The following is a 26938-nucleotide window of genomic DNA, read 5'->3' on the forward strand; positions in this document are numbered from 1 at the left end:
TTTTGTAAGGATATAGATGAGAAGTATAAGGCAATTATGTATAAGGTGATATAGTTGACAGCGAAGGTTTTGGTTATTGACTGAGCTTAAACTGGTACTAAACCTGGCATGAGAGATGTTGTTTTGAAGCAGTATATTGTATTGGATTTTGATAATCCACTTTGTAGTCAGTGTGACTCTTTATTGAGTAGTGTGGTCTAGGCTGTTGGCCTCCCTGCATGTGCAGGCCCCTCATTGTAAGTAGTATTTATTCATTGGCCAGTGAGTAAATATTGTGGGTCATAAATCCCACCAAGGTTTTACCCACATTGGGTTTCCTTTTTAAATATCTTGTGTTATGGTGTGTTTTATATGTTATCTCTGTTATTCTTATTTGTTGCATTAATTCTTATTTATCGGTACACTATTTTGGGATGCAAAGTCTTAAATCTGTATAAATATTTTGCTAACTGGTTAGACACTGATTCACCCCCTCCCCCTCTCAGTGTCTTTGGGACTATCATTGATTCTAACAATTGATATCAGAGCCTAAATTTAGTTTTGGCAGATATTTTTCAGATTGTAACCAACCAGTTACAGACTTTGAGGTGAAATTTTTGCACTCATTTTTGACAACCTTTGTCATTGATGTCAAAGGGGGAGTAGTGGAGAGAAAAATGCTTATACAGAGGAGATCACTTGCTCAGGGGTAGCACATATTTTTGGAATCTTTTTGGACTTCATGTGATTCCTACAAAATCACTTCTTCTAATCCTCACTTAGCCTAATTAATTCTTCTAGAAGCCTGATTATCATTATTCCTCAATTTTATATTCCTCCACTCATTCTCTCCTCATGTCACATCCTCCTAGCTTTCCCACTTGCACTCTAATCCCTCAATAACACACCTAATAAATCCCCTTAATCATTTGTACATCCCTAATCACCTTGATCCTTTCAAAGAAATTCAAATTCTTTGAATCTCCCCATGCATCCTCTTCCCAAGGAATTTTTAATTCCTTTATCCATTTAGTCTTCCCACACATCCTCTTATTTTGGAATTTTTAATTCCTCTCCCCTTTCTCCAAGGATTTTTTAATTCATTTTTCTCTTCCCAATGTACTTGGGAGCTCTTCCCCATGTACCTTGAGAGGTGTAGAGATAAGAAATGCCTTTATGGCATATCTCTTGAATCCCACATCGTGTCCTCTCAATCCATGTGCTTCCTCTGAAATCAATCTCAACCCTTCATCCCAAAATCAATCTTGGCCCTTCATTTTGGTAACCTCCAATCTATAAATTGGAGTCTCCTCTCCTCACAAATCATCCACTTTTCATCTAATCTTATGGCGTCCATCTTAGATCGAAGATCTTTCACCATATCATCATAATGTCCAAATATTCCCTCATCTAGGCCAAATCCTTCTCATCCATCATCGTCATTCAATTCCAATCCAAATCGAATCTTGTTGTGTAGGCAAGAGCATTCCACAATCCTCATCCAATTAGAAAATCAAGTAGAGCAACAAGGGCACCTCTACTTCATCAAGCTCAATCTGAGGAACAACTAAAGATTTGTGAAGGTATAATGGTGTTTATTTAGTTTCTTTGAATGTTTTATGCATATTTGTATTCAAACTAACCTTATATCTTCATGATGGTTTTCCCTTGGTTCACTAACTACTAAAAATGAAGACACTTTGTTTTAAATGTTATTTCTCTGACAGCGTCCTGCATCAGATTGTATTAGTAGTTTTGAGTTTTTATTCTTCTCCCAACATTCGCTAAAGAGTTGCACAAATAATTAGTAATACATAAAACCTCTTAGTTGAGCAGACAAAGCAATATGAAAAAAGCAAAATGCAAGCAAAAAGCAAAAAAGAAACATGCAACTAAAAAGCAATAGGTAAAAAAAGCAACATGCAAAAAGAAACATGAAAGCAAAAACTAATATTAAAAAAGAAACATGCAACTATAAAGGTGACATGCAATGAAAAAAAAAGCTACATGCAAATAAAAAATAACATGCAAGTGAAGAAAAGTGACATGGAAATCAAAAAAGCTATATGCAAATAAAAAAAGCAACATGCAAGTGAAGAAAAGCGACATGCAAATTAGAAAAGCTACATGCAAATAAAAAAAGCAACATGCAAGTGAAGAAAAGTGACGTGCAAATAAAAAAAGCTACATGCAAATCAAAAAAGAAACATGCAAGTGAAAAAAGCAACATGCAAATAAAAAAAGCTACATGCAAATTAAAAAAACAACATGCAAATAAAAAAGCTTCTTTATGGATTAATCACCTAATTAGACTATGTGCAACTTGTCAATGAAAATGAAACTTAATTAACCATCTAATTAGATCTATGTGCAATTTGTTGCATGAAATGAAACTTAATTAACCACTTAATTAGGAACTAAGTGAAATTTGAAGCATGAAAGGAAATATCAATCCAATCCTAATTAAGAATTAATTGCAAGTTGTTTTTTCAATTTTAAGCCTTTGATCTATTAACCCCTGCAAATGGTACATTAGCTCTTCTAGAACCTACACAAAATTAGTGACGAGCATAAAAATCAAGAAATTTGGTCTTTTGAAACCTGTATCTGAAAAAAATCTCACAAAAAGCAGTAAATTAGATGCATGTTCATGTTGGGTTCACCGAAAAATGTAACTAGGAATTCGAACAAAGGATTCAAAGCCTAACACATTCAATAAAGCAAATGAAGATGAAACTAAAATCAAGATGCAAACCAAAAGCATGTATTTCCTTCATTTCTCCTCCATTGTTCTTCTTTCTCCTTCAAATTTGATGTTGATTTGACCTACAAATGCAAGTCTATTTGAAAGCAAGATGCTGGAAATATGATAGCAAATTGACAGCATAAAGATACTCAAAATGTGGTTTAAATTGAATGAGAAAAGAGTCCAAATTATAGAAAAGAGGATTTGATTGGATGGATAGGATTGATTCGAGACTGAAAATAATCAATGGGCAAGATTGAGTGCACAACAAAGCTGCCATTCGGGGAAGGATGAAGATAGAAGAAAGCAAATGAGAACATATTAAAAAAATAAATAATAAAATCTTTAATTATCTACTCATAAATACCAAATTAACAGGTTGACGAGATAAGGGAGATAAAAATTAGAAAGTGGAAGAGATAAGTGGGGTCATAAATAAATAAATAAAATTTATTTGTTTCATCCACACATGGTAATTAAATAGATTAAAAATTTATTTAATTTGAATAATTTGGAGAAGGGGATTAAATAACTACAATAATTATTTAATCATGGAGGAATAATTAGCTTAGAATAAAGGGATTAAATAATTAAGCAAATTATTTAATCGAAGAGGAATAGTTAGGATTAGTTGATTAAGACCAAGATTAATTGATTAGAAAGAGACAATGATGAACATTAATTAAATAATCAAGATTATTGAATTAATGGTTTAGAAGAACAATAATTAAATAATTAAGAATTATTTAATTATAGGAAACTAGAAGAAGAAAATTAGTACTAATTAAATAGTTAAAATTATTTCATCAGTTTAGATGAAAAAGGTTAGTGAAAAGTGTAATTGAAGACTTAGGACATTTTTTCAGTGTCTACACTATGGTCTACATGGTGATTTGATCGAGTTATGAGGTCTGCTATTGAGGTTGGTTTTTCAGTTGTTCAATGTTGGTCAGTGTTGTGGTTTTTGCTCCACATTTCTCCGTAATTGAAATATCTTGGTTTGAGGATTTGGTTGAGTGTTTGGGATGTTCATATGTGTGCTGAATTCAGATGGTTCGTGATTTGGAGGTCCGCAAGTTAATTTTTCATTTTGATAGTCAGTTGAGTGAGTGTTCTCAAGGTTTGATATAATGGTAATGGAGATTCTAGTAAGTGGTGATGTTGCGGTTGTTGTTGTGGTAATTCACATTACTTGTGGATGTTTCTAGATCTTGTTTTATTTGAGTTGATGGTCAACATTGATCGTTGTGCATATTATTGATGATTTCCTCGGTATGTTAGTGTTATACGGTGTTCTTGGCTGATCGGTTGATTATGGCATGTTGTAGATGTTCGAGGCATAATTCTTGGAGGAGTTACATGCTCAAGGAGTTGATTTGGGTCCAGACTGTGTCTTAACCGACATTGTTTTGGTCCGCATGTAATATTGCAGCTTGTATAGTTATATTTTGTAATTTGTGTTATGGGTTGAGATGACCTTGAAATATAGGTTGATGATTTGTATAAATTCATGTAATAATCATATTGTGGATGTATCTGTGTGGTATCTGTGATATCAGTGAGTGTGTGTAATGAGTGAATAATGATTTAATATTTTGGTAGCAAAGAAGAATTGTGAAGAAGTGTAGTAGAGAAGTATGTGAGCTTAACCGAAAATGTAACTAGGCATGAGGAGATGTTTTATCATTTCATGATCTTGTGGATGTAATCCAAATGTTTTTGTAAGATAGTGAGTCTTCCCCAGGGTTGTAGTCCTTGTTGTTATTGTGTTTTGAGCATTGAGCTCCTAGCAGTGTGCCCAAATATTTCATTTACTTCTAATTTGGTATCATCTCATTGTGGGTAGGTTCCCACCGTGGTTTTTCCCTTAACTGGATTTTCCACATCAAAAAATCTTGGTGTTATGTGTGTTATTGATGTGGTGTTGATTTGTGTTTTCACTGTTATTAATCAGATCTGAAATTGTGTTTAAGTTAAGTAAAGTTTTTGAGAAAACTAATTCACCCCCCTCTTAGTATGTTGCATTGTTGCCAACATAGCCATCCACAATGACCACTAGAATCTATCCTCACTCCCATGGAACCCCCCTAGAGGAAAAACCTCCACATGGGAGAGAGGCAAAGTTCCACCAAGTCAAATCATTCCCATCACTAGAGTGGTGGTAGGGAGCTTAGGATTGATGGTTCTAAGAACACCAAGTAGAAGAACTCTAGTCGTGTTGACAACCCTAATGAAGGGAATGACCACAAGAGGCAAAGTTATTAGAGGAACCTATGCCATAATGCAATAGGCATCTTCCCAGGATTCAAGAAGAACATGGAGTTATCAAACCTCTAGAACCACCTTGTTATTCTGTATCTATATCTAAAGTAGCCCATTGTTGCAAATACATGCTTAGTGAAAAGTGAAATATTAGTGTGTTGGAAATTGACACTCAATTGGTTGGTTTCACTATGTTGTCATTGATGGCAACATGGTATCTTGTTTTGGCTTCATATTTTGGTTCGGTTGTGTATCGATAGACACTTCACCGACAGACACTTCACCGGTATCGGCACCGACACTGGTAGGATGGAAGGATTTCTTTTGTTACCAGCAATGTAGGCCAACATGATTTGAATGTGGTTATCGATATTGGAGGCCGACATCTTTTGAATCCAGCATCAACAATTGTTTTTGATATTCATATATTTATGTTATCTAGCAGACATGTAGTTTGATATTGTAAATATCTTGGTAGGCCGACATAAGGCATGATAAATTGTATAGGGTATATGGGTCAGTTGGATTAGATCATTTTGTGATATATATGATATGTGAGATTATGGAATATATGGATGTGATATGATGTGAAATATATCAAAGAGATCATGTATGTGAGGTTATTTATGTAAGGGTTATTCTGGTAAAGGGTTTAGGGCTTCAGACTGGAATAGATTGAGCTTAACCGGAACTGTATTCAAGCATAGAAGATGCTATCTTAGTAGTTCACACACTTCTCTGGATTGTAGTTTGGATTTATATGTAGTCAGTGAGACTCCTTTTGTGATTGAGCAGTGTGCTCTAGGATGTAAGCCTTCCTGCAAGTGCAGGCCCCTGATATTTTGTAATATCTCTTCATATGGCCAGTGAATCGATATTGTGGGTCACAAATTCCACCATGGTTTTTGCTCTTTGAGGTTTTCCATGTATAATTATGTGTGTTATGGTGTTCATTTATGTGATTGGCTTATTGGTTGCTTTAATCATTTTAATTCTATTTGTACCAGTATACCGATTGGTGTATGCATGTTTTAATAAGGTTAAAATTGATCATAATGGTAGAACACTGATTCATCCCCCTCTCAATGTTCTTGGATTCCAACACAGTGGATATAGAAGTGTGAGAAAGTAAAATAGAGTTTCTACATTTCCACAAAGAAAAGATAATCTCCACCTTGAAAGAATGCCAAATTTGGTTATAATTGAAAAGGAAACAAGAACAATCCCCTAAAAGGATCATGTTGCAAGAGAAAGGCTTGAGACAAAAGAGGTAGAAAAAAATTAGGAATCCATTTTCACAATTTCTAAGCACCATGACAGAACTAGAAGATATGCTTAAAAGACAAAAAATGTTTGTCCACAAAATGGAAAATGAGGTTCCATAATGCCCATGTGCTAAAGGCAAGAAACCAAAGGGAAGCCTTCAAAAAGAATACACTAGGTAAAATGGGTGAGCTTAGACTTAATGATAGTAGACCAAATATTGTGAAACCATTATTTTCACATAGAAAGAAGTGACTATAAGTGCCACCAAATATTCAAAGGAGGCACCGAGGAAAGATGAGGAGAAAGTCAAACATAACACAAATATGACTTGTAATTACAAAAGACTATGTCCACAAACCAGTTCCAATCTTTTTACCAAGGCTTCACGAGGTGAAGGCCAATTTTGTGTGGCATATTTATGCTAGACTTGTGTGAATAATATTGAAATTGACATCAAACTAGTCATCTAGCTCTATACCAAAGAGTGTATGTAGGCCCAAATATCAACCCGTATGTTATGGGTGTTACACAAAAGATTGTGGTTATGTATGTATGGTCCAGATGTTGTGGTTTTTGGTTAGAAGTTATTATGAAGCATTGATAGTTTTGTATGATGACCTTTTGAGGTCCCATTGGGTTCTTATTGACCCTGGTATCCCGATGTTAAAAATCTAGTTGATCTCGATATAAGTTATGTGTCTTGGTGTCAGCAGTTTGTAGCTTTGGTATCTATCAGTACATTTTGGAGATATTGAGTGTGAGCTTGTGGCGATAGGTTCATTCTCTTGGGTTTGGATGACCCTTGACCTTTTTTCGTAATCATAGTATATGATTTGGTAATCAAAAGTATGTAAAGGAATTGTGTAGAAGTATTGTGGAGGCCGACATGAGCTTATTGATAATATGTTGGGCTTATCCAACACACTATTTTGTATTTGTGCCCTCCGATATATATATATATATATATATATATATATATATATATATATATATATATATATATATATATATATATATATATATATATATATATATATATGTTCTTGAGTGATGAATGTATAGAGAAGTGAATAGATCAAGAGTGAGTGTGTGTGATGTGTGGAAGATAGTTGGTAGCAAAAGAAGTAGTATATGTGAGAGTTGCAGACAATGAAGAAAATCAAGAGTGCAGTAGTCCTTTTTTGGACCTCCTATGGAATGTCAGTAGTGGAGAGATCTCTAACTGGATCTTCTGTAAAGTTTAAGGTTTATAATATGAGCTTAACTTGTAATTGATACCATGCATTTGGAGATGCAAACTTTCTCAGTTCAACCCTTTCAATTGCAGTGAGCATTTCAGTAGTTAGTCGTTTCTTTTGTATCTGCAGTGAACAATCCAATAGTGAGTTGTTTTCATAATCTGACAGTGAGCCACTTGGCAATGATCCACCTATTTGTAAACACAACTATAACTAGTTATATTTTCCTAAGAGTTAACACTCTCGGTGGATTTTCCCCTTTTGGGTTTTCCACGTACAAATGATGGTGTTCATCTTGTGGTTGTGTTCTTGTTGCTTATTCTGCATTATCTGTTTTAATTTTGAGGGCAACTTCAAGTGGTAAAAAGTTTATTATTTTATTTATGTGGGAATATTGATTCAGCCCCCCTCTTAGTACTTTGGTGCTTTCAACTTGATCAACAATTGGTATCAGAGCTTTGGTCCCTTCCTTGGAAAGCCTAACCGCTTGAGTGAGATCTATGTCGGTTGAACCATGGCACCTATATGCTTGGATGAAGAATTGAAGACAACCCTTGAACATTTGGAAAGTGTTGAATCAGACAATGAAGAATTGAAGGAGAATGCAAAGATTGCAAATGAATGCATGTGCAGAAGCTAAGAGAAAATAAAAAAATTCAAGTTGAGACATAAGGAGGTTAACAATTAGTTGAATCAAGCAAATGAGACCATCAAAGACCTAATGCAGAAGATGGAGGAAAGGATAACACAAAGTAGTTCATGAAAGAAATATTAAAGCTAAAATAAAAAGAATATGAAAATCTTGAACAAGAAGTGAGGAATCTAAAGGCAGAGAACAAGATCCTTGATAGCAGCAAGCTCCTGGAAGATTTGATTAGCATGCAGCAAATTAAGTGAAACAAAACCAGACTTGGTTACCAAATTGGTGTGTACTCAAATCAGAATGTTAAAGAAGAAAGTGAGGAGGTCAAAGCTGATACATAGAAGAAATTAGAAGATGAGAAGACATCCCAAAATTAAAAATTAAATACAAGAAGACCATCGATCTGACAACCCAATGCACAAAGGTACCCATCTTTTAATGGCTATTTTTTTAAATGCAATAAATTTGGACACAAGGCAGTGAACTGTAGAAGTATTCAATATTATAGTTCCAAGATGTTTGGACATAAGGCAAGCCTTTGTAGGAATCATGTTGTGAATCAGAGTTATAACCCAGTTGTTGAAAATAAGAAGAGTCATAAATTTCAAGGACATTATTATAGTTGCAATATCTATGGACACAAAGTCAGTCAATGAAAATACAGATCTCATCCAGTAACACTTGAGGAGAAAATTGCTAGTTGTTTCAAGTGCAATTGGCCCAAACATTATGCTAACCAATGCAGGAAAAAAAATGAAGAAAAATCTATTGAAAAGAGTGCAATGAAGAGTGATGGATCAAAGAAGAAGAAAAACATGGTCTGGAAAAAGAAAAATGAGAACAAAGGATGTGAGCTTGAAGTACCAAAATTTAGTGTAGTTACCTCTTCCTCTGGAAACTAAGCTTAGAGCTTCGGGTTAGGGGGAGTTTTTGATATGAAAGAAAAATATTCTAGCCTCCCCATCTATATGGATCATGTCACTAATCCGGCATGCTAGTGTTGGAAATTGACACTCATCTAGTAGGGAAAATGGCATTTAGGGTTGTCATTGATGGCAACTCATCTAGCAACTCATCTTTTGGTGTCTATATCTTCTATTAGGATTCATTAATCTATCATTTTTCTTTGTTTGGGTTAACCGGTATTCTCTACACTCAACCGATATATTCACTTTGCTTATAACCGGTTAAGTCTTGATCCTAGTAATGTGTTTTTGGAACTCGGTTAAGGATGGAACTCGGCTAAGATATCTTGTGGCCCTAATTATTTCTTTCATCAATTTTTTTCTAGCTTTTGAAGGCTGACATGGTCATTGGGATTATGTATGACATACCTTGTGATTCAACAACTGACAGGTTTTATTTTCTTTATTGTGGTCGACATGTTTAACAAGGTATTTAAGGAGATATTTAAGTGATGGTTTGGATATGATTGGGAATGCGATTATGGTTGTGAAAGAATCAGAGATTGATAGCATGCGTTTTGGTCAGCGATAGGAAGCTTTAGTGCATAGTTTCACGTGTGCAGTCTTAACCAGTAGTAGAACAGGGCAGAACAAAGCATCAGTGAACTAGTACATAGAGAGGGTTATTAGAGCTTGAACCAAAACTTATCTAGCATGGTCAAATGCAATTTATAAGTTCATTTTTTATTGTAATCACTTTGTAATGTTGTGTAAGTCAGTGAGACTTCTATTTGAGCAATGAGCTCTAGGCAGTTGGCCTAATTGCATGTGCAATCCCCTCTATGTAATATTTGTATACCTTGAACAAGTATGTAGATATTGTGGGTATCAGCCCCACCATGGTTTTTCCCTTTACATGGTTTTCCACGTATAAATACTGGTGTTTTGGTTGTACTTCTTTATGTATTATTTGGTTTATGCACTTTAATTTTATTTATTGTTAACTGGTTCATAGCAATAAGTTGAGAACTAAGTTTGTTGATAGAACACTGATTCCCCCACCCCTCTTAATGTTCTTGGATTCCAATAATTGGTATCAGAGCATGGTGCCTCAGAAGAAGTTTAACCACTTGAGGAAGATCCAGAACTTGGAATCAATAGAAATCGGTCTGCCGCAACAACTTCAACTTGCTCTTGAGGATCTTGATAATGAGCAGATGGAAAATAGTAAACTGAAGAATGAACTAATGCAAGATAGAGAACACGTCATTTAACTACAAGGAAATCTTTCAGCTGTTCAAGCCAAGAGGAAGGAACTTTGTGATCAATTGCAAAATCAAAATAGTGAGGAGGAAGATGCTATGAAGGATCAATGTCAGAAACTCACTTAGGAGAACACTATCTTGAAGAATGAGATGTATGTTGGCATTCTACACTCTAATGAGAATATTTGATGTTGTCATTGATGGCAACCAACTGGCAATCATCTAGCAACCAACCGCCAAATACCAACACTAGTAATAGACTTCTACATACATTGGCAGGCACTTCATCGGCATCAGCAACAATGCATATCGACACTCAAGCCAACAAGGAATAAAATTTTATTTATTGTTTTGTAATGTAATTATCTTTTGTAAAAGATGACATGGTATATTGTAAAAGACTCATATATGTATGAGATCTTATAGGTCATTTTAGTAGGGATATAGATGAGAAGTATAAGGCAATTATGTATAAGGTGATATAGTTGACAGCGAAGGTTTTGGTTATTGACTGAGCTTAAACTGGTACTGAACCTGGCATGAGAGATGTTGTTTTGAAGCAATACATTGTATTGGATTTTGATAATCCATTTTGTAGTCAGTGTGACTCTTTATTGAGTAGTGTGCTCTAGGCTGTTGGCCTCCCTGCATGTGCAGGCCCCTCATTGTAAGTAGTATTTATTCATTGGCCAGTGAGTAAATATTGTGGGTCATAAATCCCACCAAGGTTTTACCCAGATCGGGTTTCCTTTTTAAATATCTTGTGTTATGGTGTGTTTTATATGTTGTCTCTGTTATTCTTATTTGTTGCATTAATTCTTATTTATCAGTACACTGTTTTGGGATGCAAAGTCTTAAATCTGTATAAATATTTTGCTAACTGGTTAGACACTGATTCACCCCCTCCCCCTCTCAGTGTCTTTGGGACTATCATTGATTCTAACAATTGGTATCAGAGCCTAAATTTAGTTTTGGCAGATATTTTTCAGATTGTAACCAACCGGTTACAGACTTTGAGGTGAAATTTTTGCACTCATTTTTGACAACCTTTGTCATTGATGTCAAAGGGGGAGTAGTGGAGAGAAAAATGCTTATACAGAGGAGATCACTTGCTCAGGGGCAGCACATCTTTTTGGAATCTTTTTGGACTTTAGTTTTTGAACTATAGTTTTGGATTGTTCTCATGAGTGTTGCCATCAATGCCAAAGGGGGAGATTGTTGGCATTCTACACTCTTATGAGAATAGTTGATGTTTTCATTAATGGAAACCAATTGGCAATCATCTGGCAACCAACTGACAGATACTAGCACTGACAATAGACTTCTACATACACCGACAGGCACTTCATTGACATCGGCAACAATGCATACCAGCACTCAAGCCGACATGGAATAAACTTTTGTTTATTGTTTTGTAATGTAATTATCTTTTGTAAAAGCCAATATGGTATATTGTAAAAGACTCATATATGTCTGAGATCTTATAGGTCATTTTTTTAAGGATATAGATGAGAAGTATAAGGCAATTTTGTATAAGATGATATAGTCGACAGCGAAGGTTTTGGTTATTGACTGAGCTTAAACCAGTACTGAACCTGCCATGAGAGATATTGTTTTGAAGCAGTACATTGTATTGGATTTTGATAATCCATTTTGTAGTCAATGTGACTCTTTATTAAGTAGTGTGCTCTAGGTTATTGGCCTCCCTGCATCTGCATGCCCCTCATTGTAAGTAGTATTTATTCATTGGCCAATGAGTAAATATTGTGAGTCACAAATCCCACTGAGGTTTTTCCCACACCGGGTTTCCTCGTTAAATATCTTGTGTTATGGTGTTTTTTCTATGTTGTCTCTGTTATTCTTATTTGCTGCATTAATTCTTATTTACCAGTACACTATTTTTGGATGCAAAGTTTTAAATAAGTATAAATATTCTTCTAACCCATTAGAAACTGATTCACCCCCCCTCTCAGTGTCTTTGGGACTTCCATTGATTCTAACAATGTAAGCCTTAACCATGATAATGTGCAAGGATATTGAAGACAAAAAGAAGAATGAAGAAAACATAGCTCAAGCATTGAAGTATAGATCTAATGAATGCAATAGACTGACACATGAGAATGACATGTTTAGACTTGAGTTGGTCTAGTCCCGAAACAATGATCAGGAACTTGAGAGACAAATCATAATAATGAGAGATGACTTAGTCACTGCAAATGAGTACAAGGATAAATTCAAAGCTATCTTTGCCAAACTTGATGAGCTACTGAAGAGCTAGAGAGATGCTAATGACAAGAGAGGTCTTGGTTATGAAGAAGGAGAAAGCTCTGATACTACACAACAAGATCAATCATCTGGTCAGAAGCATAATCATGCCAACATACGGAACCAGAAATCATTGGTAAGACAGCCTAATGCTCACAAATTCAATGGTACATGCTTTGTTTGCAATAAATATGGTCATATAGTAAGTCACTGCAGAAATCAAAATAATTAGAACAATGCATCAGTCACCGTCTTGGAAATGTAAGATTTCATGCATGTAGTAGATTTGGTCATATGGCTAATCAATGCAAATCAAAAGGAAATCAAGGAAATCAAAGGTTTAACAAAGCAATTCAGAAGAACAATATTGTATGTTATGCATGCAACAAGATTGGACATATTGCTAAATATTGTAGGAGTAAGAACCCACTAGTAACTAATAGAAATGTAGATGAGAAGGGAAAGGCAAAGGTAGAAGTTATCAGAAAATAGAATGAGAAAATATGGGTAAGGAGATCAGACACACAACTGGCAGAACAACTAGTAGAGCCATCAGGTCCTACACTGGAAGCAGGAACAACCGGTAACTAAGGCACTCTTCCTTAGGGGTAGGCAAATCATTTAAGATCATGCAAACACCCCGGATTAGATATGTAGTCAAATAATTCTGATTGCAGATGGATACTAAGGAGATTTAAGGTGTTTACTGAAACCAACTTGTAGATTATACGACCTGGTCAGTTTTCCCTGTAGCATTTATAATAGTTGAAAATTAAGGTTAATGATGATAAAAAGGAAAAGTTAAGTTATTTTCTTCATACAACGATCGAGCATTCAGAAGAGCAATTTCAAAAGTGATTCAAGAGTTCAAGGCGATTCGTGCAAGCATTTTCTCTCAAAAGCAATCTCATCATCTGACAATATCTTGAGGTATTTTTTGTTTGCAGAAACCCTAATTTTAGTATCTGCATTCGATATCATGGCTTCTTCATCCAATGTCGATACTCCTTTGGGGGTGTAAATCAAGAACCACCCCTTTATTGAATTAAAGAAGCATCCTTTCAAATCCCTTTATGATGATCCACTGGGAGCATTCTTGAGCATTTTCCATGGTGTTCTTCACACTGAAGACATTAGGGAATACATTCAGTATGACATTGAGGAGCTCGGAGGTTAAGAGTTATCCTATGTTTTCACTGAGAATCTAATCATGGATAACCAGTTGAAGTCAGAATTTTCCCATTTGCAAAAGAAGGGTTTTACCCAGTTTATGGACTTCCTGACATTCGATGAGGCAGAATGGGTCTGATACATTCTCAGCCACATTCATGGAGAGTTTATTTGGTTGGACCGTCCCTACAAGATCACTAAGGAAGTAATCAATAATATCACCTGCCTACACAAGATTGGAGGTTTTCTCGGCCCTAGGTCCAAGATTTCTAACTCATAACTCTGCAAACTCACCGGTGCCACTTTTGATGGTCGTTCAATGAGGGTCAATGATATTAAGGAGATTGATGTTAAATTTGCAGCAATGATCATCGGATACAAAGTTTACCAGTCAAATGAGCTGAACTTTGTCTTCGGTAATAATATTCTTATTGCCCATCAAATGGTAAAGGAGGATGCACATTATGATCTCTGCAATGTAATGTTGAAGGATATGATGACCAAGCTTCAAAAAATTAAACAAGACAAGAAAAACACTTTCTGATATGGTTCCTTTGTTATTTGTTTGGCATTCTCCTTTTTGAACACTATTCCCAATTTTGGTAAGATACCGTGGGCTTTTGATCGCCTGGTGGCCACTCAGATAGCCCAAATTTTGGATAGTGGTGTAGGAGCACCTCATTAATAAGATAATAAGAGAAATAAATACTAAAGGGTACACATGAGAATGTGACTTTTCAATCTATATAATAGGGTAGTCTTGTTTGTTTGATGTTTGATGTTTGTTTGTAATAAACCCCACCTTGTTGCCCAATGACATGGATTTGGCAAATTGATAAGCCACCATGGGAATATGGGCCTAGGGGTATTTGGTTGAGTATTTTTATAGGCATTTATGTGTTGGAGATTTCTTAGGAAGGTTTACGACATGTTGAAGCACCATTAGGTAGGCGGATTTAACATATGTCAAAAGTTGCTCAAACTTGACAACTTTGTTGACAACTTTTAATGACAACTTTTGGTTACAAATAGAAACTTCCTTCCAATGGTCACCTCAGTTGAAAAGGTGGTTTATAAACATTGAGAAAGGTATAAAATTTCATCCCCAATCATCATTGGGAGGAGAGAATGACTTTGTAAACTTTTGGCATCATTGAAGTAATATATTTATGAGAATTTCCTGCAATTTTGTTATTCTACGTGGTGTACCATACTATATGATAATTTTGGAGTTAGGAAACCAATGGGATGTGTAAGAGTGGTGAACCAACTTTTATATTCATCAAGTCTTAGGTTCTAATTCACCAAGACAAGGAAGAAATCGATAAATTTCTAGAAGTGTTCTAGGTTTGACGGTTTTGTCTAGGGTTTTGCAAAGAAATGGCCTTACCTTGCTGATCCTTCATTGGTGGTTCACAGCTTTGGAGGGGATGAAAGTATGGCCAATTTATTTTAGGATTTTTAAGGCCTTTTGCAGGTTAGGACTAGTTGGAGGTGATGGTTTGATGCATTAAGGTGGGCAACTCCATGTTGTCACCATGGAAGTGTAAGCAAACAGGTCTCCCATCAGGGGTTAAAGGTCGGATCATGGCCTAAGACTTAGGAATTGGTGCATTTTTAATGGATTAAGAGTAATCCTTGAGTTTTTTTGGTGATTTAAGGTCTATGTCTACACACTCCTTTGTAAAATAGGCCTAGTTGGGCTATACCGGTCTCCTAACCAAAGTAGGGTTTGGATTTTTGTGTTCCCTACTGGTAAGAACCCTTAGGACATGTTTTGTAAACTCCCAAAAGGGTATCCAAATCTGATATTTTCTATCTATTCTTTTGGATAAATAAGGAGTTAAGTGTAGAAAACTGGTCTGGCAGGGCTACTAGGTTTTGTAGGCCTTGGTGTAGCAGTTACCCAGCCGGTAGAGGGAACCTGAATTCAATGATTGAAGGAGTCTCCCTAACCTAGGGGAATTAAAATCAAACCTTAAAATAGACATTTTTGCATTGGAGAAGGGACCAAACCATTATTGACCATAGGGTCCTTGTACTGGTCAATGAAAGAGACCTTATACCGGTAGTCTTTTGTTTGGAAGAAAGGGATGTGGGACTTGTCAAAATGATATTCCTTAACCCCTGAGAGTGTTGTGTGATTTCTAGGGTCCTTGGTGTGTTCTTGGATTAGGGGAACCTATCCTATACTGGTACCGGGACTCTACATCAGATAGCCAAGGAGATAAGCAGCAAAAGGCTAATTTATGGGTATTTTTCATAACTTTTCAAGAGGAAATAAAAAATAGAACTATAATTCCTAAATCTATAGTAGAGAAATATCAGGATACAATATGTTTTATGGTAAATAAAGATGAATATATGATGGAAGTAGTCCAACCTAGAATAGTCTGTATTATGCCAATGGGTTATGAGGTAGGCGAGGCCACACTGGATGCTTATGCTCAACATCTACTATGCACTAGTTGATGAAAAAGAAGAAAAATTTGGCACAACCGAGGAGAAAGGGATAAAGGTTCACCAAGAACAGGTTGCACCAACAATCAGAAGAAATATGAATAAGGTTGTAGAAGAAACCCTAATAAGTGAAGGACATGACAGGGATAAAGTAGAACAAAAGGTCAAAATCCTTGAAGCTTAGAGGAAAGAAGAAATGAAAAAGAAAAACGAAGGAAGAGAGGGAAGCAAAGAAGGTAGCTCAAGCCACTCCCAATGTGGTCCCAGTAACAACTGAGTCTTCCAAGAAACTAGAAGCATCATCAGGTGAGCCTACCAATCCTAAGCCGACTGAGCCGGTAAAGAGAAAATAGAATGTGGCTAGGCAATATATGACAGTTTCTTCTCAGGAAAGAGAATCAAATGAAGTGATGGGGAGTGTCTCACAAAAGAGTTGCTCCTTTTAATAATAGGTGTGAAAAGATTTTTTAGTGGGTTTCCAACCTTGCTGACACCCTCCTCTTGTCTGATCTTAAATCAAACAATTGAACTCCTTTGGAGTGCTCCCTATCAACTTGTTGCTCCCATTTCTCACAAGCATAGTTGGGATTCACTAGAGTAAATCCAACCTTCAAGTTGCCAAATCTCTAACATACACTTGCAGGGGTCTCAGGGGGTGTAGTGAAGGTATTTCAATGCCATTGACATGGTTCTTTGTTTGGTTTCTCTCCATTTTCCCATCGCTTCCTCCTTTTCCTATTTTCTAGGCCTAGTAGCCCTAAGAGCCCCTATTAGCCCTACCTTCACAGTTTTTGTACAATTGCTCAGAAAAATCCCAAAAGACCTCCTAATATCCTTAGTGATCTGAATACCCTTTTGGAAAAACTTTTGGACTTGATAGGTTAGGCTGTCTGGTATGGTTGTATAGGTACGGACCCCAAAAATGTCTCTTTTTGAGGGTTTATTGGTTTCTACGCCCTGTCATACCTCCCTTATTATTCTGAGAATCCATTAGACTTCATTATTTCATGCTAAACACTTGGCACATCCACATTTTATCTCCCCTGCAAGCAATGACAAAAATGACAGTCATATCCCTAGCCGGGCTATGGCAGAGCTCGCCTAGGATATGATAAAAATGGTTTCCAAAAAACCTCCAAGACACTAAAAAGAATATGTACATTAGTCACAAGTTCCATGAATTGAATCCCAAGGGCCATTGAACAAACACAATGGGATCTCAAGTTGGAACCATGTCTAGGGTCTTAAACCCTTGCTCAGACCGAGAGTAGTGTAGTAGAAAAGAATTTGTAAACACACACTAAACCTGCAATAAGAATGTATAAATTTACTTCTTGAGCACCACAACACCATTTATTAATCCACCATGAAAGGACAATACCAAGATTAGATCATCTGTTATAGACTGCTATAGCCAAATTTACCAAACTTAAGCAAAAACCTGGAAATTGCCTTCAATTTTATTCAAAATCTGATCAAGAAATTGCCAACCCGTTTACAATCATAAAAAAAGAATTTTATATTCCTCCTTTCTCATAACCAACCTCCCATCAGTTTCCTAACCACCGATTTGATCAATTTTAAAAAGTTGCTCAAAAAGTTGCAAAAAGTTGTTAAGCAACAATGACAACTTTTCCTCCAATTTGCATTTTTGCAACTTATGCATTTCTATTGATTCTAAACCCCCTAGTATGGTTTCCTAACATCAAACTAACATGACCAAATTCCTAATTAGCCCTTACAAAGTGTTTTACACTATAATGCAAAATAATGCCATTTTTAGCTTACAAGGGCACATTGGCCAAAACTGAGAAAACAAGCACACATTGGTGACAACCACCCTTAAAATAACTCCAAAACACACTTGTGGACCTATCAACAATCCATTATTCATTCAATGATCCCAAACATGATCAATCACTCCAAAATTTGGAAAATCCATCAATAAAACTAGGTAAAACTAGGTGCTCCTGCACCATGAAGACATCAAGGACATTCCAAAGAAGAAAGGAGTTTTTGCAAGGGTGGTCAAGGAGAAGAAGGAAGAGATGAAGAAAGAACCAGCCAAGGAGCCTCCCCAGAAGTCACCCAATATTACTATTGTACATAAATGCAAGACAAAGTGTGGTGAGCAGTCTAAACTGGAAGCCAAGAGAAGAACTGGTAAGAAGAAATTAGATGCCTAGGACATAATTGATCAGATTATTAATGATGGTAACTTAGACCATATTTCTACATTCTTTGATGAATTTGATGAGAATGATAAGAAGAAGATTGAGGAAGCTATTCTTTTATATATTGATTCTTTTAGTAGAGCATTGATTGAGTTAGAGAAAATTTTGCCTAAGGAATTGTATGATAAGCTAGAGGCTAGGGAATTACATGCTCAAACTTTGGACTAGCAAATAAAAGAGACAAAATTGGTTAATCTCTATCCATCAATAACCCCTCCAGAAATACCAAATTTGATAAATAAAATAGGTCCATCAAAATTTAATCCTAAGAACCGGATAAATAATTTAATGTTAGAAAGATTTGAGGAAATCCAAAAGCAAACCATAGACATTTGGGTCAAAATTCTTTTGAGTTTAGGATATGAATTATACCCCAATTTTGTACAGTCTTAGAATGTTCAATTACCAAGGGACAAGAAATTGACAGATACAGATGAACAAAATGTAAATACTGAGAAACTGGCTAGCACTCCATGGGATACTACTGTACTGTCTAGTGAGTCCAATTTTGGAGCAGAGGATACCCCGACAGATAATGTACAAAATATAGAGGATGATATTGATAAGGATAAGGATATAGACAATAAGGTTGTTGAGGATTCAAAGGATCAGGATAAGGAACTAAGTGGTGAAGCCACAAGTGCTCTAGAAATAAAGGATTCAAAGGATACATCTCCAGTAGACAAAGACAAGGAAACTGTGAAAGACTTTTCTTCCGGCTTGGCAATTGACACCTCATCCATAGCCAAAGGAAATTTGTCATAATTTTCTATTAGTTTTGACAAGCCTTATCACAAGATGTCTCCTACAGAGAAAATTTTGGGGGCAACTGGACTCTAAGCACAAGCAACTCAGGAATTGGCTCAAGAGGAGTCAAAAGACATAGAATTAATTAAGTACAGTTTTGAAGTTTTGAACTAGTTGGTACCTTAATTCTAGGAACAAGAGAGTGCAAGCTCATTTGGTAAATTGGAGGAGATTATTAATTTTATTCCTAAGCATTATGATTCTTTTCTCAAGATTTCAATAACTAAGGCTAACGACAAATTTGTTGATTCCTGTGAAACAAACATTTTTGCAAATGATAGCATCTGAGAAAGTTAAATTCCAAATTTGCTTGCAATTAATTGATGCAACATTGGGGGAGGGAGGTAAAGTTGACAAAACTTGTCTAGATTTTGCAAAGATTACAACTTCTATAAACAAGCAGATCTCAGTTTGTAGGAATAATTTGATTCAGAATTCAAATTCTTATAACCCAACAATTAGCCTATCCAGTTCTTTGGATGGTCCAATTTTGGTGGTCATGGATCAAATTTTGAAATTAGAGAAGGAAAGGGATGGTATAATAAAGACAACAACTGAGCTCCAGTCATCGTTCCTCGGTTGGATAATTTATTATTTCATAAGATTGAATGTATTTCTAATATGCATAAGGAGAATCCCACTGAATCAGAGGTAATTGAATATTCTATCAGTCTCTTGAATGGATTCACCTCCATTCTTTACTCTCTCAAGCAAGGTTAGAACACTTACTTTTCATTTTTGAAGACTATGTATGTAGATATTTTGAAGCTTGTATAGAATTGGTATGTATATCTTTGTACAACATTCTTTATGGGCACCCCACTTTTTCATTGATGTCAAAGGGGGAGGAGCATAGTGAAAAATGTATATATCACTCAGGGGGAGTATGTTAGATACGTATAGTAGGAATGTACAGCTAAGGGGGAGCAGATTTAGAGACAAATTCAAGAATGGTCATTTTTCACATGAGTCTTGCCATCAATGCCAAAGGGGGAGATTGTTGGAAATTGACACTCATTCGGTAAGGAAAATGACATTTAGGGTTGTCATTGATGGCATCTCATCTAGCAACACATCTTCTGGTGTCTATATCTTCTATTGGGATTTATTGATCTATCATTTTTCTTTCTTTGGGTTAACCAGTATTCTCTACACTCAACTGGTATATTGACTTTTCTTTACAACCAATTAAGTCTTGATCATGGTAACATGTTTTTGGAACCTGGTTAAGGATGAAACCCGACTAAGAAAGCTTGTGGCCCCAATTATTTCTTTCATGGAATTGTTGCTAGCATGTGAAGTTTGACATGGTCATCGGGATTATGTATGATATACCTTGTGATCTGACAGCCAACAGGTTTTATTTTCTTCATTGTGGCCAACATATTTAACAAGTTAATAGGGTATTTAAGGAAATCTTTTAGTGATGGATTGGATATGATTAGTGTTCAAATTCTAAACTTAATGAGAATGGTTGATGTTGTCATTGATGGAAACCAACCGGTAATAGGTTTCTACACATGCACCGGCATCGCATACATCATACACCGGCAGGCACATTCACCAGCATCCAGATTACACCAAAAATGAAGTATACCGACACTTAGGCTGACATGAGACAATTTTTTGTATATGTGAATTGTATTGTAAATGTAATTAATTATTTGTAAGCCGACATGATGTATTTTAAAGACTCATATATGTATGAGATCTTATAGATCATTTTGTAATAAGTAGAAGGATAGGATAATTATTATTAGTGTATGTAACACAGCGAAAGTTTTTGGTTAAGGTATCTCACCGAGCAAAAATTGGTACTAAACTAGACATTAGAGATGCTATTTTGAGCAGTACATTGTATTAGATTTAATTATCCATATTGTAGTCAGTGAGACTCTTCCATTGAGCAGTGTGCTCTAGGTTGTTGGCTTTCCTACATGTGCAGAACCCTGTTGGAAGTAATATTTATTCGTATTGGCCAGTGAGTAAATATTGTGGGTCACAAATCCCACCAAGGTTTTTCCCACATCAGGTTTCCTCGCTAAAATATCTTGTGTTATGGTGTGCATTTATGTTGTCTCTATTATTTCTATTTGTTGCATTATTTCTTGTTTACCGGTACATTAATCTAAGTTACAAAGTTGTAAATAAGTTCAAATATTCCATTAACCGGTTAGACATTGATTCACCCCGCCCCCTCTCAGTGTCTTTGGAGTTGTCATTTCATCTAACAATTGGTATCAGAGCCTGGTCCTCTATTTGCAAAAGCCTAACAACTTGAGGAAGATTCTGAAATCGGTACCGATGGAGAGTTTTAGAAAACAATTGGAAGGAGCTCTTGAAGATTTTGATGGAGAAAAATTTAAAAATATCAAACTTGAAGATGATCTAAGGTCTGCTAAGGAATTCATTAAAGGACTTCAGGAGAACCTGGTTATAGCACAAAACAAGAGGAAGGAACTTCATGAGCAAATGTAGAAACATGATGATGAAAAGGAAACTCTTAGTGATATTGCAGATAAGTTGAGAGAAGAGAACAGTAACATGAGGAATGAAATGAAAGATCTAACCATGATGCTATGTAAGGATATTGAAGACAGAAAGAAGAATGAAGAAGACTTGAATAGGAGACTTAATGAAGGAGCAAATGAAAATTTGAGACTTTGTCATGAGATTGATATGCTAAAGACAAATCTGATTCACATGCAACATGATAAAGAGGAGCTTAGGAGACAAATTGGCAATCTAGAAAATGAGTTGATAATTGCAAATGAACACAAAGACAAATTCGAGAAAAGTTCAGAAAGACTTGATGACATGCTAAAAAGACAAAAAACTGATGGAGATAAAATTGGACTTGGATTTGAACATGGAGAAAGTTCTGGGACTGCAAACAATCAAGATCATAGTAAACCGATAAGACAACCTAATTATTATAAATTTAATGGGAAATGTTTTAATTGCAACAAATTTGGTCATAGAGAAAATTAGTGCATATTTAGAAATAATCAAAATACAAACTTACCCATCGATCAATGTTCCAAATGCAATAAAGTTGGTCACAATTCAGAGAATTGCAGAATGAATGTGAAATGGTATGTTTGTGGTAGATTTGGACATTTATCTAATCAATGCAGAATACAAACCGGTCAAGGATATGGAAAAGCTATTCAGAGGAATAATGTAACTTGTTATGCATGTAACAAGATGGGGCATATTGTAAAATTTTGTAGAAGCAAGAGTATACCGACGAATAATAAAGGATCTAATGAGAAAGGAAAAGAAAAGGTAAATGAAATAAAGAAAGAATTTTCAAAACAATGGATTAAAAAGAGAGATTAAAGAGTTGATGAATCTATCTCTGCACTGATAGAACATAGTAACTAGCCTCCACCGGTAGGAGATTCTTCATCTAACTAAGGAATAATCCTTAGGGGGTATGGCAGCAAGTTGAAAATCATGCATTCTACCCTTGGTTGATGGTAAGAAGACACATTTCTTCTTTACCGGCAGATGTGTTAATATTTCACTTAACCTACAAGAATTTAATGTGGTATTTAAAGACCTTTTTGGTTATAAAGCACTAGAAAACCCTCATTTAAATCCACCAAGCATCCAAGCATTTAAAGAGCGCAAAGAGAGGGAAAAGGCATCTTAAGGCAAAGCAACAAAGTGTTTTTCAGGCATTCAAGGAATTCAAGCAAGAGGTATTTATCTTTTGAAATGGAATCTTCATCTTCTGTACCTGAGTTTATTGAAAACCCTACTGTGGTAGAAAGTATTAAGCACCCTAGACCCATATTTAAGATCATCCCTGAAATTGCCAAGCAAGATGATTCTATCGGAGCTTTTTCAAAAATTCCGAAGGGAGTCACTTTTGTTGAAGACCTTAGAATCTACATTCACTGCAACATAGAAAATTTAGGGACTGATGACCTAAATAACATGTACAATGATGTTATTACTAATGAACAAGGTTTGGTTAAATCGGAGCATAAGATTGTAGGAGACCTAGGATTTGTTAAAATTCTAAACATACCTGAATTTTTGAAGGAGGTAGGTTGTCTTGTACTAAGCAGAGTTCATAGAGAGTTTATGTGGCTAGACTTTATTTTTAAAAATATCAAAGGAAGCAATCAAGGCAGTTACTGGTTTACCCTAAACCGGTAGTAGGCCTGACAAAACAAAGAAGATACCTAACAAGGGTGTTATGGATTTAACCGGAGTTACATCTGACAACATATCTCTTAGGGTTAATGCCATTACTAATGCTAATGTGAGATATGTGAGTATGGTACTTGGCTATAGAGTAACTCATGCAAATAGATTGAATTCAGTTTCTAATTTATGTATTCATAGTGCATATGAGATCGTTAAGAATAATGCTAGGATTGATATCTGTGAATGGCTTAAGGATGAACTGATTGATAACCTAAAAAAGATTAAGGGTGACAAGAAGGGGACATTTCATTTTGGCAACCTACTTGTGTGTTTGATGCTTTAATTCACCAAAGAGATACCCAACATTGGTCATAAGGACTTTGGATATGACATCCCAGTAGGCAAACAAATCATGGAAGCTATTACCGGTATTTGCTTTAACAGTGACAACATTATAGCAGATTACAAAACAAATTTTCTTATCATACTTATCATACTCTCCCAGCCATTAGAAAGAAGAGGAAACCTTCACCAGTACCCTCTCCTTGTCCCAAAAGGACTAGAACTTTAAGGAAGAAGTAGCAAGTTGTAAGGAAGCCTAAGAAGAAGCTAACACCAAAGAAGAAACAAACCAAGACACTGAATACCCTTACACCAGAGGAACCGGTAAATGAGATAACACAAGATGGTAATCTATGTAATATAAATAAATATTATCATTCTTACAAAGATTCTGACAAGGAAACAATAGAGGCTAGTATTACTTTGCATCTAGATATCTATAAGAAGGTTTTGATTGAAGTTGTAGATGATTTTTCGAATGACTTGTATCTAAGATTAGAAGCTAAAAGAATGTCAGTGATGGAATTAGATAAAATGCTAAAAGTTGAAGCATTATTGGCAATACACCCTATAAATTATAAAGAGGAAATTGATAAACTGATTTCTGAAGTAAACCAGTCAATTTTTATAAGTGGACACCGGCAGGTTAGCCTAATGGCTGGGAGAGTAAAAGAAATTGCTATGAAACTGCAGACAAATGGGACATATTCTTTGTTGAAAAAGAAAAGAAAGAGGAAAGGGAGAGACATAAAATGGACAAATATTTTGTGAAGGTATACCAAAAGGACAAAGGCAAAAGCAAAATTGGTAGTATACCTATTATAAAGATCACATATAGCATTCCTCCACCAGCATAGGATACTCCACCAATAACTTCAGCATCACCGGTACATACAAACAATCAAATGGATAAGGCAACTGAAGATGATAACACTAACCCGGATTCTGAAATTATTTTCACCATGAATGTAGATACACAAGATATTAACATTGTTGTGGATAAAGAGACTATAGAGGTTAAGGCAGCTGATGCTAAGAACAGTGAGATCTCTGAGTCACCAGCACACATTGTTGACTCTCAGAAGACTGAAATTCTAGCACAAGCTAAGCAACCAGAGATTGAGAAACTGACAGAGGCTAAGGAAACTAACACTGACAAATCATCAGAAGCAGAGGTACACACACAGATAGAGAAACCGACAGAAAATGTAAGTAAAGAGAAAGCAATTGATGAAATAAGGAATAAATAGTGAAGGTAATTGGGCAAGTATATGTTAAAAGGAAATCTATTGCAGAAACAAGCACATCAACTAGAGAATTTAGACCTACTAATGTAACAGATGTTCTATTGGATTCTATCAAGAGGATAACAAATTGCAATACCTTAGCATTTAAGGCTATTGATAACGCATTACCTATCTTGAAGATGATTGCACCAACCTATAAAATAGATCAAATTGAGGATTCTTTAGGTAAATTGGACGCATTGTCCAAATTCATTGTCGGAAATGTTCTAACTATAGATAAGGTAAATGAGGAAACTATAAAGGAAATAGTAGATAAAGAGAAAGGAGAATTATTTGAGAAAACCATCAAAGACTATACTGAGCACATGGATTCACTATTACCGATACTTAACTCAACAATTTTGGAATACAAGGAGCTGCATAGAGAAGCTAGCAAGCCTCACCACCTGACTGAAGATATTGATGAGGAAATTAAGAAGACACAAAAGGAGATAGATGACATTGCGGATAATATGATAGGTTTTTCAAGACTTACCTTATTTTTTGAATAGGAAATGGTAGCTTATGAAGAAAAGATTGAGAAACTTGAGAAAGAGAAAGCAAGGATAAGGTTAAAGGCCCGGGAACTGAAAAGAAAACTTGGTCCAAGATTGGACAGTCTTATTACTCAGCAGGTTGATCTATCAAAGGCAACAAAGAATGGTCATCGTAGCAACAGATGCACTATCAAACTGACATGATCCAATAGACAAAGACCATTCTCTCTGATAGTAATAAATTCATGCAGAGCCTGAATCTAATTTTGGCAGAAATTTTTCAAATTGTAACCAACTGGTTACAAGCTATGAGGTAGCATTTTTGTATTATTTGATTCCTTTTTATATCCTTTGCCATTGATGTCAAAGGGGGAGTAGTATGGAGAAAAATAAATGCACAGAGGAGATCACTTGCTCAAGGGGAGCACACTTCTTTTGGATTTCATTTTTGGATAACAGTTTTGGATTTTTCTCATGAGTGTTGCCATCAATGCCAAAGGGGGAGATTGTTTGCATTCTACACTCAATGAGAATGGTTGATGTTGTCATTGATGGCAACCAACTGGTAATAGGTTTCTACACATGCACTGGCATCATAGACATCATACATCGATAGGCACATTCATCAGCAGGCACATTCACCGGCATCCAAATTACACAGGAAATGAAGTATACCGACACTCAGGTTGACATGAGACAAAGGTTTGTTTATGTGAATTGTATTGTAAATGTAATTAATTATTTGTAAGCCAACATGATGTATTGTAAAGACTCATATATGTATGAGATCTTATAGATCATTTTGTAATAAGTAGAAGGATAGGATAATTATTATTGGTGTATGTAACACAACGAAAGGTTTTAGTTAAGGTATTTGACTGAGCTTAAACCGGTACTGAACCAGGCATTAGAGATTCTATTTTGAGCAATACATTGTATTGGATTTAATTATCCATATTGTAGTTAGTGAGACTTTTCCATTGAGCAGTGCGCTCTAGGCTGTTGGCCTTCCTGCATGTGCAGGCCCCTGTTGTAAGTAATATTTATTCATATTGGCTAGTGAAAAAATATTGTGGGTCACAAATCCCACCGAGGTTTTTCCCACACCGAGCTTCCATGACAAAGTATCTTGTGTTATGGTGTGCATTTATGTTGTCTCTGTTATTTCTATTTGTTGCATTATTTCTTGTTTACCGCTACATTAATCTAAGTTACAAAGTTGTAAATAAGTTCAAATATTCCATTAACCAATTAGACACTGATTCACCCCCCCCTCTTAGTGTCTTTGGGGCTGTCATTGCATCTAACAATTGGGAATGCGATTATGGTTGTGAATGGATTAGAGATTGATGGTATGCATTTTGGTCAGCAATAGGAAGCATTAGTGTGCAGTTTCACGTGCGTAATCTCAA

The sequence above is a fragment of the Cryptomeria japonica genome, chromosome 1 (genome assembly GCF_030272615.1).
Source record: "Cryptomeria japonica chromosome 1, Sugi_1.0, whole genome shotgun sequence".
Lineage (NCBI taxonomy): Eukaryota > Viridiplantae > Streptophyta > Pinopsida > Cupressales > Cupressaceae > Cryptomeria > Cryptomeria japonica.